Source organism: Arachis hypogaea, chromosome 1, assembly GCF_003086295.3.
Source record: "Arachis hypogaea cultivar Tifrunner chromosome 1, arahy.Tifrunner.gnm2.J5K5, whole genome shotgun sequence".
NCBI classification, from domain to species: domain Eukaryota; kingdom Viridiplantae; phylum Streptophyta; class Magnoliopsida; order Fabales; family Fabaceae; genus Arachis; species Arachis hypogaea.
Window position 1 is genome coordinate 69,436,326 of NC_092036.1, and position 15,758 is coordinate 69,452,083.

Here is a 15,758-nt window from a genome sequence, read left to right on the forward strand (position 1 = left end):
TGGCCGACTCAATATAGGTGGTTGTCCCAAAAATTTTATGAAGTCTTGGTAGGCATGCTCGCATTCAACTGTCCATTCAAACTCCTTTCCCTTACTTAGAGTGGCGTAGAAGGGGAGAGATCTTATTGCAGATCCCGTCAGGAATCTGGACAAGGCTGCCAGCCGCCCGTTGAGTTGTTGTACCTCTTTGATGCAAGTCAGGCTTTTCATGTCGAGTACGGCCCTGCACTTGTCCGGGTTTGCCTCGATTCCTCTCTGTGTGATCATAAAACCCAAGAATTTACCAGCTTCTACTGCGAAGGTACATTTTGTGGGATTGAGTCGCACGCCGTGTTGTCTTATGGTGTTGAATACTTGTGTCAGGTCGGATAATAACATCTCTTCATTTTGCATCTTCACTAGCATGTCATCTACGTAGACCTCCATGATCTTTCCGATGTGTTCTGAAAAAACTTTATTCATTAATCTTTGGTAAGTGGCTCCTGCGTTCTTGAGACCGAAGGGTATAACAATGTAGCAGTAATTTGCCTTTGGGGTTAAGAAAGAGGTTTTTTCTTGGTCGGGTGGGTACATTGGGATTTGGTTATATCCCGAGTATGCGTCCATAAAGGAGAGGTATTTGTATCTGGAGGAGGCATCTACCAGTGCGTCGATGCTTGGGAGCGGATAAGGATCTTTCGGGCAAGCTTTGTTGAGATCGGTATAGTCGGTGCACATTCTCCACTTCCCATTTGACTTTTTTACCAAAACGACTTTAGCAAGCCATAGCGGGTATTTGACTTCTCTTATGAAGCCTGCCTCCAGTAGAGATCGTACCTATTCTTCCACCGCTTGAAAGCGTTCTGGTCCTAGCTTTCTGCGCCTTTGTTGTACCGGCCGAGATCCTGGGTAGACTGCTAGCTTGTGGCACATTAGTTTGGGATCTATGCCTGGCATGTCTGCGGCCTTCCACGCAAAGAGGTCGGTGTTGTCGCGTAGAAACTGTATGAGTGATTCTTTTATGTTCTCTTTTAGGAGTGTGCCGATGTTGGTTGTTTGGTCCGGGGTGTTCTCGATCTGGATTTTCTCTATTTCTCCTTCAGGTTGTGGGCGGAGTTCCTCCCGCCTCCGAACTCCACTGAACTCGATTGTATGGAATTCTTCTCCTCTGCCTCTGCGGTTTAGGCTTTCATTGTAACAGCGGCGCACCATTTTTTGGTTTGCCTTTACTGTGGCTATTTCTTCTGCGGTTGGGAACTTCATGCATAGATGCGGAGTCGAGACTATTGCGCCAAACGTTGTTCGACCTATTAGGGCATTGTAGGCTGAGCTTACGTCAATGAAGATGTAACCTATTTTGAGTGTTTTGACTAAATTCCCTTTCCAAAAGTTGTGTGGAGCGGGACGTATCTGATGAGCGGATAATTTGTACGCTTTTTGACATTGTTTTTAGTATGTTTTTAGTATGATCTAATTAGTTTTTAGTATTTTTTTATTAGTTTTTAGTTAAAATTCACTTTTCTGGTATTTTCTGTGATTTCAGGTATTTTCTGGCTGAAATTGAGGGACCTGAGCAAAAATCTGATTCAGAGACTAAAAAGGACTGCAGATGCTGTTGGATTCTGACCTCCCTGCACTCGAAGCGGATTTTCTGGAGCTACAGAAGCCCAATTGGCTCGCTCTCAACGGCGTTGGAAAGAAGACATCCTGGGCTTTCCAGCAATATATGATAGTCCATACTTTGCTCAAGATTTGATGGCCCAAACCGGCGTACAAAGTCACCCTCAGAAATTCCAGCGTTAAACGCCGGAACTGGCACCAAAATGGGAGTTAAACGCCCAAACTGGCACAAAAGCTGGCGTTTAACTCCAAGAGGAGTCTCTACACGAAAATGCTTCAATGCTCAGCCCAAGCACACACCAAGTGGGCCCGGAAGTGGATTTTTATGTCATTTACTCATCTCTGTAAACCTTAGGCTACTAGTTTTCTATAAGTAGGACCTTTTACTATTGTATTTTGGAAATCTTCGGATCTTTGGAATCTTTTGATCTTTAGATCTTTTGATCACTTTGGGAGGCTGGCCATTCGGCCATGCCTAGACCTTGTTCTTATGTATTTTCAACGGTGGAGTTTCTACACACCATAGATTAAGGTGTGGAGCTCTGCTGAGGGAGTTGACATAGAGGGAGACATAGAGGGAGACATCCCTATTGATGAGGACAAGACCATCACTAAGAAGAGGATGGAGCACACAAGAGACCCCACTCATCATGAGATCCCTGAGATACCTCAAGGGATGCACTTTCCTCCACAAAACTATTGGGAGCAACTAAACACCTCCCTAGGAGAATTGAGTTCCAATATGGGACAACTAAGGGTGGAGCATCAAGAACACTCCATCATCCTCCATGAAATTAGAGAAGATCAAAGAATCATGAGAGAGGAGCAACAAAGACAAGGAAGAGACATTGAGGAGCTCAAGCACTCCATAGGATCTTCAAGAGGAAGAAAGAGCCGCCATCACTAAGGTGGACCCGTTCTTTAATTTCCTTGTTCTTTATTTTCCTGTTTTTCGAATTTTAGTGCTTATGTTTATCTATGTTTGTGTCTTGTGATCATTAGTGTCTTAGTGTCTATGCCTTAAAGTTATGAATGTCCTATGAATCCATCACCTTTCTTGAATGAAAAATGTGTTCTTAATTGAAAAAGAAAAGAATTGCATGAATTTTGAATTTTATAACAGTTTGATTATTTTGATGTGGTGGCAATATTTTTGTTCTCTGAATGTATGCTTAAACAGTGCATATATCTTTTGAATTTGTGGTTCATGAATGTTGGCTCTTGAGAGAATGATGAAAAAGGAGACATGTTACTGAGGATCTGAAAAATCATAAAAATGATTCTTGAAGCAAGAAAAAGCAGTGAATACAAAAAAAAAATATTTCGAAAAAAAGGGGAGAAAAAGAAAACGAAAAAAAAAGAAAAGAGAAAAAGAGAAATAAAGTTGTGATCCAAGGCAATAAGAGTGTGCTTAAGAACCCTGGACACCTCTAATTGGGGACTTTAGCAAAGCTGAGTCACAATCTGAAAAGGTTCACCCAATTATGTGTCTGTGGCATGTATGTATCCGGTGGTAATACTGGAAGACAGAGTGCTTTGGGCCACGGCCAAGACTCAATAAGTAGCTATGTTCAAGAATCATCATACTTAACTAGGAGAATCAATGACACTATCTGGATTCTGAGTTCCTAAAGAAGCCAATCATTCTGAATTTCAAAGGATAGAGTGAGATGCCAAAACTGTTCAGAGGCAAAAAGCTAAAAGCCCCGCTCATCTAATTAATACTGATCTTCATAGATGTTTTTGGAATTCATTGCATATTCTCTTCTTTTTATCTTACTTGATTTTCAGTTGCTTGAGGACAAGCAACAATTTAAGTTTGGTGTTGTGATGAGCGGATAATTTGTACGCTTTTTGGCATTGTTTTTAGTATGTTTTTAGTATGATCTAGTTAGTTTTTAGTATATTTTTATTAGTTTTTTGTTAAAATTCAATTTTCTGGACTTTACTATGAGTTTGTGTGTTTTTCTGTGATTTCAGGTATTTTCTGGCTGAAATTGAGGGACCTGAGCAAAAATCTGATTCAGAGACTAAAAAGGACTGCAGATGCTGTTGGATTCTGACCTCCCTACACTCGAAGCGGATTTTCTGGAGCTACAGAAGTCCAATTTGCTAGCTCTCAACGGCACTGGAAAGTAGACATCCTGGGCTTTCCAGCAATATATGATAGTCCATACTTTGCCCAAGATTTGATGGCCCAAATCGGCGTACAAAGTCACCCTCAGAAATTCCAGCGTTAAACGCCGGAACTGGCACCAAAATGGGAGTTAAACGCCCAAACTGGCACAAAAGCTGGCGTTTAACTCCAAGAGGAGTCTCTACACGAAAATGCTTCAATGCTCAGCCCAAGCACACACCAAGTGGGCCCGGAAGTGGATTTTTATGTCATTTACTCATCTCTGTAAACCTTAGGCTACTAGTTTTCTATAAGTAGGACCTTTTACTATTGTATTTTGGAAATCTTCGGATCTTTGGAATCTTTTGATCTTTAGATCTTTTGATCACTTTGGGAGGCTGGCCATTCGGCCATGCCTAGACCTTGTTCTTATGTATTTTCAACGGTGGAGTTTCTACACACCATAGATTAAGGTGTGGAGCTCTGCTGTACCTCGAGTATTAATGCAATTACTATTGTTCTTCTATTCAATTCCGCTTGTTCTTGTTCTAAGATATCACTTGTTCTTCAACTTGATGAATGTGATGATCCGTGACACTCATCATCATTCTCACCTATGAACGTGTGACTGACAACCACCTCCGTTCTACCTTCGACTGGGTGAATATCTCTTGGATTCTTTAACCAGAATCTTCGTGGTATAGGCTAGAACTGATGGCGGCATTCAAGAGAATCCGGAAGGTCTAACCTTGTCTGTGGTATTCTGAGTAGGATTCAATGATTGAATGATTGTGACGTGCTTCAAACTCCTGAGGGCGGGGCGTTAGTGACAGACGCAAAAGAATCACTGGATTCTATTCTGGCCTGATCGAGAACCGACAGATGGATAGCCGTGCCGTGACAGGGTGCGTTGAACATTTCCACTGAGAGGATGGGAGGTAGCCACTGACAACGGTGAAACCCTTGCTTAAGCTTGCCATGGAAAGGAGTAGGAAGAATTGGATGAAGACAGTAGGAAAGCAGAGAGACGGAAGTGACAAGCATCTTCATACGCTTATCTGAAATTCCTACCAATGAATTACATAAGTATCTCTATCTTTATCTTTATGTTTTATTCGTATATCACCATACCCATTTGAGTTTGCCTGACTGAGATTTACAAGGTGACCATAGCTTGCTTCATACCAACAATCTCTGTGGGATCGACCCTTACTCGCGTAAGGTTTATTACTTGGACGACCCAGTACACTTGCTGGTTAGTTGTGCGAAGTTGTAGTGATCACAATTTCGCATACCAAGTTTTTGGCGCCGTTGCCGGGGATTGTTCGAGTATGGACAACTGACGGTTCATCTTGTTGCTTAGATTAGGTATTTTTTTCAGAGTTCTTAAGAATGAATTCTAGTGTTTCAAGGTGATGTTCTTATCATCACCAAAGCTGATTGATCTTCATCAATTTAGCTCTTGAATGCAATGTCCTGCTGAAGCTTGGCTGGCCATGTCTAATTCCTTTAGACTGAAGCTTTAGACTAACATTGCATGATTCCTGGAATTCTCATTAAGAATTTTGATACCTTTATTTTCTTTTTCCACTTAATTTTCGAAAAAGCACAAAAAAAAATTAGAAAATCATAAAATCCAAAAATTTCTTGTTTGAGTCTAGAGTCTCATTTTAAGTTTGGTGTCAATTGCATGTTTCTGTTTTTCTTGCATTCATGCATGTGTCTTAGTAATCTTCAAGTTGTTCTTGATGATTTCTTACTATGATCTTTGAATTCTCTTGACTTGAGTGTTTATGTGTCTCATATGCATTCTCATTAGTGTCAGTAGTATACAAAGTGCTAAGTTTGGTGTCTTGCATGCATTGTTATTTGATTCTTATTGCATTTTGATTTTTTCCTCATTATTAAAAAATTCAAAAATATTTTTAATTTGTGTCTTTTCAAGTCAATAATACAGAGAATTGAAGATTCAGAACATACAGCAGAGGAATTGCACAGAAAAAGCTGGGCGTTCAAAACGGCCAGTGAAGAAGGACAGACTGGCGTTTAAACGCCAGCCAGGGTACCTGGTTGGGCGTTTAACGCCCAAAAGGGTATAGTTTTGGGCGTTAAACGCCAGAATGTGCACCATTCTGGGCGTTTAACGCCAGGATGGAACAAGAGGGAAGATTTTGTTTTCAATGCAATTTTTTTTCAAGTTTTCAAAGTTTTTCAAAATCAAATCTTTTTCAAATCATATCTTTTCAATCATATGTTTTCAAAATCAATTTCTTTCTATTTTTAAAAATACTTGCTATCAATCAATGATTTGATTCAACATTTCAAGTATGTTGCCTTTTCTGTTGAGAAAGGTTTAATGTTTGAATCATATCTTTTCTTGTTAGCCAAGTCATTAATTTTGAAAATCAAATCTTTTTAAAATGTTTTTCAAATTATATCTTCTCAATCACATCTTTTTAAAACTAATCATATCTTCTTAACCACATCTTTTTCAAAATAGTTTTCAATCAAATCTTTTTGATTTCTAATTTCAAAATCTTTTTCAAAAATCACTTGATTTCTTTTCCACTTTCATTTTCGAAAATCAATTAGTGTTTTTCAAAAATGTTTTCAAAATCTTTTACTTAATTTTCGAAAATTACTTCCCTTCTTCTCACATCCTTCTATTTATGGACTAACACTATTCCTTAATGCAAAATTCGAACTCCATCTTCTTTAATAAGTTCAAATTTTATACTTCTGTCTTCTATTTTTCTTTTCCTCTGACACCTTAAGGAATCTCTATACTGTGACATAGAGGATTCCACATTTTCTTGTTCTCTTCTCTTTCTTATGAGCAGGAGCAAGGACAAAAGCATTCTTGTTGAGGCTGATCCTGAACCCGAAAGGACCTTGAAGAGAAAGCTAAGAGAAGCCAAAGCACAACTCTCTGTAGAGGACCTAACCGAATTCTTCAAAGAAGAAGAACACATGGCAGCCGAAAACAACAACAATGCCAACAATGCAAGGAAGGTGCTGGGTGACTTTACTGCACCTACTCCCGACTTCTATGGGAGAAGCATCTCTATCCCTGCCATTGGAGCAAACAACTTTGAGCTTAAGCCTCAATTAGTTTCTCTAATGCAACAGAATTGCAAGTTCCATGGATTTCCATTGGAAGATCCTCATCAGTTTTTAGCTGAATTCTTACAAATCTGTGACACTGTCAAGACTAATGGGGTTGACCCTGAGGTCTACAGACTGATGCTATTCCCTTTTGCTGTAAGAGACAGAGCTAGAATATGGTTGGACTCACAACCTAAAGAAAGCCTGGACTCTTGGGAAAAGCTAGTCAATGCCTTCTTGGCAAAGTTCTTTCCACCTCAAAAATTGAGTAAGCTTAGAGTGGAAGTCCAAACCTTCAGACAGAAGGAAGGAGAATCCCTCTATGAAGCTTGGAAAAGATACAATCAATTAATCAGAAAGTGTCCTTCTGATATGCTTTCTGAACGGAGCATCATAGGTATTTTCTATGATGGTCTCTCTGAACTGTCCAAGATGTCTTTGGATAGCTCTGCTGGAGGATCTCTTCATCTGAAGAAGAAGCCTACAGAAGCTCAAGAGCTGATTGAAATGGTTGCAAATAACCAATTCATGTACACTTCTGAAAGAAATCCTGTGAACAATGGGACTAGTCAGAAGAAAGGAGTTCTTGAGATTGACACTCTGAATGCCCTATTGGCTCAGAACAAAATATTGACTCAACAAGTCAATATGATTTCTCAAAGTCTGTGTGGAATGCAAAATGCACCAAGCAGTACTAAGGAGGCTTCATCTGAGGAAGAAGCTTATGATCCTGAGAACCCTTCAATGGAGGAGGTGAATTACATGGGAGAATCCTATGGAAACACCTATAATCCTTCATGGAGAAATCATCCAAATCTCTCATGGAAGGATCAACAGAGACCTCAACAAGGTTTCAACAATAATAATGGTGGAAGAAACAGGTTTAGCAATAGCAAGCCTTTTCCATCATCTTCTCAGCAACAGACAGAGAGTTCTAAGCAGAATACCTCTGACTTAGCAACCATGGTCTCTGATCTAATCAAAACCACTCAAAGTTTCATGACTGAAACAAGGTCCTCCATTAGAAACTTGGAGGCACAAGTGGGTCAGCTGAGCAAGAAAATTACTGAACTCCCTCCTAGTACTCTTCCAAGCAACACAGAAGAAAATCCAAAAGGAGAGTGCAAGGCCATCAACATGGCCGAATTTTGGGAGGAAGGAGAGGCAGTGAACGCCACTGAGGAAGACCTCAATGGACGACCACTGGCCTCCACTGAGTTCCCCAATGAGGAACCATGGGAATCTGAGGCTCAAAATGAGACCATAGAGATTCCATTGGACTTACTTCTGCCATTCATGAGCTCTGATGAGTATTCTTCCTCTGAAGAGGATGAGTATGTCACTGAAGAGCAAGTTGCTAAATACCTTGGAGCAATCATGAAGCTAAATGACAAGTTATTTGGGAATGAGACTTGGGAGGATGAACCCCCTTTGCTCACCAAAGAACTGGATGACCTGTCTAGGCAGAAACTGCCTCAAAAGAGACAGGACCCTGGAAAGTTTTCAATACCTTGTACCATAGGCACCATGACCTTCAAGAAGGCCTTGTGTGACTTAGGGTCAAGTGTAAACCTCATGCCCCTCTCTGTAATGGAGAAGTTAGGGATCTTTGAGGTGCAGGCTGCAAAAATCTCACTAGAGATGGCAGACAATTCAAGAAAACAAGCCTATGGACTTGTAGAGGATGTTCTGGTAAAGGTTGAAGACCATTACATCCCTGCTGATTTCATAGTCCTAGAGACTGGGAAGTGCATGGATGAATCTATCATCCTTGGCAGACCCTTCCTAGCCATAGCAAAGGCTGTGATTGATGTTGATAGAGGAGAGTTGATCATTCAAGTGAATGAAGAATCCTTAGTGTTTAAGGCTCAAGGATATCCCTCTGTCATCATAGAGAGGAAGCATGAAGAGCTTCTCTCAAAACAGAGCCAAACAGAGCCCCCACAGTCAAACTCTAAGTTTGGTGTTGTGAGGCCACAACCAAACTCTAAGTTTGGTGTTGGGAGGTTCCAACATGGCTCTGAGCATTTCTGAGGCTCCATGAGAGTCCTCTGTCAAGCTACTGACATCAAAGAAGCGCTTGTTGGGAGGCAACCCAATGTTATATTTTATCTATTCTCTTTTGTTATTTTATATTTTTTGTAGGTTGATGATCATGAGAAGTCACAAAATCAATGAAAAAAGCAAAAACAGAATGAAAAATAGAAGGAAAAACAGCACACCCTAGAGGAGAGCGTACTGGCGTTTAAACGCCAATGAGGCTAGCTGTTGGGCGTTTAACGCCCAGTCTGGCACCATTCTGGGCGTTTAACGCCAGAAAGGGGCACCAGACTGGCGTTAAACGCCAGAAAAGGGCAAGAAGCTGGCGTTAAACGCCAAAAATGGGCACCAGCCCGGCGTTTGATGCCAGAATTGGCACAAAACGAGATTTTGCTTGCCATTTGGTGCAGGGATGACTTTTCCTTGACACCTCAGGATCTGTGGACCCCACAGGATTCCCACCTACCCCACCACTCTCTCTCTTCTTCTTCACCCATTCACCAATCACCTCAACACCTCTTCCCCAAAAACCCTTCACCTATATAAACCCATCTTCACTCCTTCATTTTCACACAACCTAAACACCACTTCTCCCCCTTTTGGCCGAACACAAAGCCATTCCCTTCTTCCTCATTTCTTCTTCTTCTACTCTCTTCTTTCTTTTTTTGCTCGAGGACGAGCAAACCTTTTAAGTTTGGTGTGGTAAAAGCATTGCTTTTTGTTTTTCCATAACCATTTATGGCATCCAAGGCCGGAGAAACCTCTAGAAAGAGGAAAGGGAAGGCAAAAGCTTCCACCTCCGAGTCATGGGAGATGGAAAGATTCATCTCAAGGGTGCATCAAGACCACTTCTATGAAGTTGTGGCCTTGAAGAAGGTGATCCCCGAGGTCCCTTTTTCACTCAAAAAGGGTGAATATCCGGAGATCCGACATGAGATCCGAAGAAGAGGTTGGGAAGTTCTTACCAACCCCATTCAACAAGTCAGAATCTTAATGGTTCAAGAGTTCTATGCCAATGCATGGATCACCAAGAACCATGATCAAAGTGTGAACCCGGATCCAAAGAATTATCTTACAATGGTTCGGGGGAAATACTTGGATTTTAGCCCGGAAAGGGTAAGGTTGGCATTCGACTTGCCCATGATGCAAGGAGATGAACATCCTTACACTAGAAGGGTCAACTTTGATCAAAGGTTGGACCAAGTCCTCACATTCATATGTGAAGAGGGCGCCCAATGGAAGAGAGATTCAAGAGGGAAGCCGGTTCAATTGAGAAGGCATGACCTCAAACCCGTGGCTAGAGGATGGTTGGAGTTTATCCAACGCTCAATCATTCCCACTAGCAACCGGTCCGAAGTTACCATAGACCGGGCTATCATGATTCATAGCATCATGATTGGAGAAGAAATAGAAGTTCATGAGGTTATAGCCCAAGAACTTTATAAGGTGGCGGACAAGTCTTCTACCTTGGCAAGGTTAGCCTTCCCTCATCTCATTTGTCACCTCTGTTATTCGGTTGGAGTTGACATAGAGGGAGACATCCCTATTGATGAGGACAAGCCCATCACTAAGAAGAGGATGGAGCACACAAGAGACCCCACTCATCATGAGATCCCTGAGATACCTCAAGGGATGCACTTTCCTCCACAAAACTATTGGGAGCAACTAAACACCTCCCTAGGAGAATTGAGTTCCAATATGGGACAACTAAGGGTGGAGCATCAAGAACACTCCATCATCCTCCATGAAATTAGAGAAGATCAAAGAATCATGAGAGAGGAGCAACAAAGACAAGGAAGAGACATTGAGGAGCTCAAGCACTCCATAGGATCTTCAAGAGGAAGAAAGAGCCGCCATCACTAAGGTGGACCCGTTCTTTAATTTCCTTGTTCTTTATTTTCCTGTTTTTCGAATTTTAGTGCTTATGTTTATCTATGTTTGTGTCTTGTGATCATTAGTGTCTTAGTGTCTATGCCTTAAAGTTATGAATGTCCTATGAATCCATCACCTTTCTTGAATGAAAAATGTGTTCTTAATTGAAAAAGAAAAGAATTGCATGAATTTTGAATTTTATAACAGTTTGATTATTTTGATGTGGTGGCAATATTTTTGTTCTCTGAATGTATGCTTAAACAGTGCATATATCTTTTGAATTTGTGGTTCATGAATGTTGGCTCTTGAGAGAATGATGAAAAAGGAGACATGTTACTGAGGATCTGAAAAATCATAAAAATGATTCTTGAAGCAAGAAAAAGCAGTGAATACAAAAAAAAAATATTTCGAAAAAAAGGGGAGAAAAAGAAAACGAAAAAAAAAGAAAAGAGAAAAAGAGAAATAAAGTTGTGATCCAAGGCAATAAGAGTGTGCTTAAGAACCCTGGACACCTCTAATTGGGGACTTTAGCAAAGCTGAGTCACAATCTGAAAAGGTTCACCCAATTATGTGTCTGTGGCATGTATGTATCCGGTGGTAATACTGGAAGACAGAGTGATTTGGGCCACGGCCAAGACTCAATAAGTAGCTATGTTCAAGAATCATCATACTTAACTAGGAGAATCAATGACACTATCTGGATTCTGAGTTCCTAAAGAAGCCAATCATTCTGAATTTCAAAGGATAGAGTGAGATGCCAAAACTGTTCAGAGGCAAAAAGCTAAAAGCCCCGCTCATCTAATTAATACTGATCTTCATAGATGTTTTTGGAATTCATTGCATATTCTCTTCTTTTTATCTTACTTGATTTTCAGTTGCTTGAGGACAAGCAACAATTTAAGTTTGGTGTTGTGATGAGCGGATAATTTGTACGCTTTTTGGCATTGTTTTTAGTATGTTTTTAGTATGATCTAGTTAGTTTTTAGTATATTTTTATTAGTTTTTTGTTAAAATTCAATTTTCTGGACTTTACTATGAGTTTGTGTGTTTTTCTGTGATTTCAGGTATTTTCTGGCTGAAATTGAGGGACCTGAGCAAAAATCTGATTCAGAGACTAAAAAGGACTGCAGATGCTGTTGGATTCTGACCTCCCTACACTCGAAGCGGATTTTCTGGAGCTACAGAAGTCCAATTTGCTAGCTCTCAACGGCACTGGAAAGTAGACATCCTGGGCTTTCCAGCAATATATGATAGTCCATACTTTGCCCAAGATTTGATGGCCCAAATCGGCGTACAAAGTCACCCTCAGAAATTCCAGCGTTAAACGCCGGAACTGGCACCAAAATGGGAGTTAAACGCCCAAACTGGCACAAAAGCTGGCGTTTAACTCCAAGAGGAGTCTCTACACGAAAATGCTTCAATGCTCAGCCCAAGCACACACCAAGTGGGCCCGGAAGTGGATTTTTATGTCATTTACTCATCTCTGTAAACCTTAGGCTACTAGTTTTCTATAAGTAGGACCTTTTACTATTGTATTTTGGAAATCTTCGGATCTTTGGAATCTTTTGATCTTTAGATCTTTTGATCACTTTGGGAGGCTGGCCATTCGGCCATGCCTAGACCTTGTTCTTATGTATTTTCAACGGTGGAGTTTCTACACACCATAGATTAAGGTGTGGAGCTCTGCTGTACCTCGAGTATTAATGCAATTACTATTGTTCTTCTATTCAATTCCGCTTGTTCTTGTTCTAAGATATCACTTGTTCTTCAACTTGATGAATGTGATGATCCGTGACACTCATCATCATTCTCACCTATGAACGTGTGACTGACAACCACCTCCGTTCTACCTTCGACTGGGTGAATATCTCTTGGATTCTTTAACCAGAATCTTCGTGGTATAGGCTAGAACTGATGGCGGCATTCAAGAGAATCCGGAAGGTCTAACCTTGTCTGTGGTATTCTGAGTAGGATTCAATGATTGAATGATTGTGACGTGCTTCAAACTCCTGAGGGCGGGGCGTTAGTGACAGACGCAAAAGAATCACTGGATTCTATTCTGGCCTGATCGAGAACCGACAGATGGATAGCCGTGCCGTGACAGGGTGCGTTGAACATTTCCACTGAGAGGATGGGAGGTAGCCACTGACAACGGTGAAACCCTTGCTTAAGCTTGCCATGGAAAGGAGTAGGAAGAATTGGATGAAGACAGTAGGAAAGCAGAGAGACGGAAGTGACAAGCATCTTCATACGCTTATCTGAAATTCCTACCAATGAATTACATAAGTATCTCTATCTTTATCTTTATGTTTTATTCGTATATCACCATACCCATTTGAGTTTGCCTGACTGAGATTTACAAGGTGACCATAGCTTGCTTCATACCAACAATCTCTGTGGGATCGACCCTTACTCGCGTAAGGTTTATTACTTGGACGACCCAGTACACTTGCTGGTTAGTTGTGCGAAGTTGTAGTGATCACAATTTCGCATACCAAGTTTTTGGCGCCGTTGCCGGGGATTGTTCGAGTATGGACAACTGACGGTTCATCTTGTTGCTTAGATTAGGTATTTTTTTCAGAGTTCTTAAGAATGAATTCTAGTGTTTCAAGGTGATGTTCTTATCATCACCAAAGCTGATTGATCTTCATCAATTTAGCTCTTGAATGCAATGTCCTGCTGAAGCTTGGCTGGCCATGTCTAATTCCTTTAGACTGAAGCTTTAGACTAACATTGCATGATTCCTGGAATTCTCATTAAGAATTTTGATACCTTTATTTTCTTTTTCCACTTAATTTTCGAAAAAGCACAAAAAAAAATTAGAAAATCATAAAATCCAAAAATTTCTTGTTTGAGTCTAGAGTCTCATTTTAAGTTTGGTGTCAATTGCATGTTTCTGTTTTTCTTGCATTCATGCATGTGTCTTAGTAATCTTCAAGTTGTTCTTGATGATTTCTTACTATGATCTTTGAATTCTCTTGACTTGAGTGTTTATGTGTCTCATATGCATTCTCATTAGTGTCAGTAGTATACAAACTGCTAAGTTTGGTGTCTTGCATGCATTGTTATTTGATTCTTATTGCATTTTGATTTTTTCCTCATTATTAAAAAATTCAAAAATATTTTTAATTTGTGTCTTTTCAAGTCAATAATACAGAGAATTGAAGATTCAGAACATACAGCAGAGGAATTGCACAGAAAAAGCTGGGCGTTCAAAACGGCCAGTGAAGAAGGACAGACTGGCGTTTAAACGCCAGCCAGGGTACCTGGTTGGGCGTTTAACGCCCAAAAGGGTATAGTTTTGGGCGTTAAACGCCAGAATGTGCACCATTCTGGGCGTTTAACGCCAGGATGGAACAAGAGGGAAGATTTTGTTTTCAATGCAATTTTTTTTCAAGTTTTCAAAGTTTTTCAAAATCAAATCTTTTTCAAATCATATCTTTTCAATCATATGTTTTCAAAATCAATTTCTTTCTATTTTTAAAAATACTTGCTATCAATCAATGATTTGATTCAACATTTCAAGTATGTTGCCTTTTCTGTTGAGAAAGGTTTAATGTTTGAATCATATCTTTTCTTGTTAGCCAAGTCATTAATTTTGAAAATCAAATCTTTTTAAAATGTTTTTCAAATTATATCTTCTCAATCACATCTTTTTAAAACTAATCATATCTTCTTAACCACATCTTTTTCAAAATAGTTTTCAATCAAATCTTTTTGATTTCTAATTTCAAAATCTTTTTCAAAAATCACTTGATTTCTTTTCCACTTTCATTTTCGAAAATCAATTAGTGTTTTTCAAAAATGTTTTCAAAATCTTTTACTTAATTTTCGAAAATTACTTCCCTTCTTCTCACATCCTTCTATTTATGGACTAACACTATTCCTTAATGCAAAATTCGAACTCCATCTTCTTTAATAAGTTCAAATTTTATACTTCTGTCTTCTATTTTTCTTTTCCTCTGACACCTTAAGGAATCTCTATACTGTGACATAGAGGATTCCACATTTTCTTGTTCTCTTCTCTTTCTTATGAGCAGGAGCAAGGACAAAAGCATTCTTGTTGAGGCTGATCCTGAACCCGAAAGGACCTTGAAGAGAAAGCTAAGAGAAGCCAAAGCACAACTCTCTGTAGAGGACCTAACCGAATTCTTCAAAGAAGAAGAACACATGGCAGCCGAAAACAACAACAATGCCAACAATGCAAGGAAGGTGCTGGGTGACTTTACTGCACCTACTCCCGACTTCTATGGGAGAAGCATCTCTATCCCTGCCATTGGAGCAAACAACTTTGAGCTTAAGCCTCAATTAGTTTCTCTAATGCAATAGAATTGCAAGTTCCATGGATTTCCATTGGAAGATCCTCATCAGTTTTTAGCTGAATTCTTACAAATCTGTGACACTGTCAAGACTAATGGGGTTGACCCTGAGGTCTACAGACTGATGCTATTCCCTTTTGCTGTAAGAGACAGAGCTAGAATATGGTTGGACTCACAACCTAAAGAAAGCCTGGACTCTTGGGAAAAGCTAGTCAATGCCTTCTTGGCAAAGTTCTTTCCACCTCAAAAATTGAGTAAGCTTAGAGTGGAAGTCCAAACCTTCAGACAGAAGGAAGGAGAATCCCTCTATGAAGCTTGGAAAGATACAATCAATTAATCAGAAAGTGTCCTTCTGATATGCTTTCTGAACGGAGCATCATAGGTATTTTCTATGATGGTCTCTCTGAACTGTCCAAGATGTCTTTGGATAGCTCTGGTGGAGGATCTCTTCATCTGAAGAAGAAGCCTACAGAAGCTCAAGAGCTGATTGAAATGGTTGCAAATAACCAATTCATGTACACTTCTGAAAGAAATCCTGTGAACAATGGGACTAGTCAGAAGAAAGGAGTTCTTGAGATTGACACTCTGAATGCCCTATTGGCTCAGAACAAAATATTGACTCAACAAGTCAATATGATTTCTCAAAGTCTGTGTGGAATGCAAAATGCACCAAGCAGTACTAAGGAGGCTTCATCTGAGGAAGAAGC